At 34.7% G+C, this 2,045-nt stretch overlaps 1 long non-coding RNA gene across 1 annotated transcript in view; it reads left to right on the forward strand.

Annotated features, from left to right (window-relative positions):
• The first annotated feature begins 705 nt into the window (after positions 1-705).
• Positions 706-2,045, forward strand: part of LOC111089610 — an 8,419-nt gene continuing 7,079 nt past the window's right edge. Inside the window, exon 1 of the long non-coding RNA XR_002613837.1 lies at positions 706-1,930. This is a non-coding gene — a long non-coding RNA (uncharacterized LOC111089610). The remainder of the gene's footprint in view (positions 1,931-2,045) is intronic.

Genomic DNA, 2,045 nt, shown 5'->3' on the forward strand with positions numbered 1-2,045 from the left:
TTCCCGTAAACAATCCAACAGGTCTTCCCGTAAACAATCCAACTGCAATAAACAGGTCTTCCCGTAAACAGTCCAACAGGCCTTCCCGTAAACAATCCAACAGGTCTTCCCGTAAACAGTCCAACAGGTCTCCCCGTAAACAATCCAACAGGTCTTCCCGTAAACAATCCAACTGCAATAAACAGGTCTTTCCGTAAACAATCCAACTACAATAAACTGGGCTTGTCTATGACTTTGCGCGACTGAATATCCCGAAAGTACGTAGATCTGTATATATTGGGGCTACAGATCGAATTTTATAGTTAAATTTATAAAAAAGACCAGAATAATTACTCTAATTTAAGAGCTTTGTTTGTTTGAAGTTAAACTCAAAGCTACAAAATGGGCTATCTGCCCACCACGTCTATCGAAACCCGGTTTTGTAAGTCCACAGACATACCGCTGTGCCACTAGGGGGCAATTTAATAGCTATAACGAGAATTGACCAAGGTAAAAGTAATTAGTATATATAAAAATATAATTATACAATTATATAATTCTTGTTTAGGCAAGTTTTCTTGATTTTCGAAACGGTCCAGATAACTTATGATATTTTTACTGCTAACATTTCGCTAATGATTGTGTGCATTTATTACTAAATTTGCAATTAAGTTTTAAACTAAGTGGATTAGACACGTATATACACAATTATATATATATTTTTTTATTTTCAGTTGATGCTCTGATAATCGAGATCCCATAGGGAACAGTCATCATGAAAAATCCTGATCATTCGTAATCCTAACTATCATCGTCATCATCATGTATTATTGAGTGAATCTAACCATCATTATCAATGATCTGGTCATCATCATCATTGAGTTATTGAGTGAACCTAATCATTATCATGAATGATCCTTATCATCACGATGAAAGACCCTAACCCTAATCGTGAAAGATCCTGATCATCATCATGAATGATTCTAACCATCATCATAAAATATTCGAACCATCACCACGAGTGATCCTAAACATTATCAGAAGAGGTCCTGACCATCATCTTCAAAGTATTATTATTATTCGACTTTGATTATTTACTAGAATTCTGTGAACATTTTAATTGTGACTTCCACACATAATTGGATACTTATCTACGGCAGTCACTAAACTGTTCGACACAGTATTGTAAAAAAACTAAATTTCAACATTAATCCGTCTTTCTCCCCTATTAATACTCTTGTTGACTATTTCACAAAGTTGCAACTGCCTTTCGACAGACTATAAACTAGGCCTGCCTCATTTTAAACAGTGAGGTTTTGAATACTCGATTTTACGTGCACGTCCCGCTCAAACACTTTGTTAAGATACTTTAAAGAAAACGGGACTACGTACGTTCCATAGAGAGATGAACTAAATAATCAGCATCAATCAATTCCTTTTAAGAAATACCCTTTTTTTCCTCCTCCTGTTAAGCTGAATGTTCTATAGATGTGTGAATAGCTCGCAAGAAATATATAGTTTGAAAATAAATTTGCACAGTAATCGTAAAAAGTGCACGTGGAGTTAAAGTGGAAATATTTAGGTAAAATAGATATTTAAGGAACCAATAAAATAGGGCTAAGATATCTGATAAATTGTATATAGATTAAGGGAGGGATTGAGAGATAGACCGACGAGTGGATTGAAAGATAAATGGATTTACGGACTGATATACAGATAGGTGACGGACGGACAGATAAACATAAAGATATATATAAGAACAGATAGATTAACAGAAAAGATAGATAGATGAACAGAAAGATAGATAGGTAGATTGATAGACGGATAGACAGACAAATAGGTAGAAAGATAGATATGTAGATTGATAGACGGATAGACAGACAAATAGGTAGAAAGACAGATAGTAGATTGATAGACGGATAGACAGACAAATAGGTAGAAAGACAGATAGGTAGATTGATAGACGGATAGACAGACAAATAGGTAGAAAGACAGATAGGTAGATTGATAGACGGATAGACAGACAAATAGGTAGATTGATAGACGGATAGACAGACAAATAGGTA

The sequence above is a fragment of the Limulus polyphemus genome, unplaced genomic scaffold (genome assembly GCF_000517525.1).
Source record: "Limulus polyphemus unplaced genomic scaffold, Limulus_polyphemus-2.1.2 Scaffold6769, whole genome shotgun sequence".
Taxonomy (NCBI): domain Eukaryota; kingdom Metazoa; phylum Arthropoda; class Merostomata; order Xiphosura; family Limulidae; genus Limulus; species Limulus polyphemus.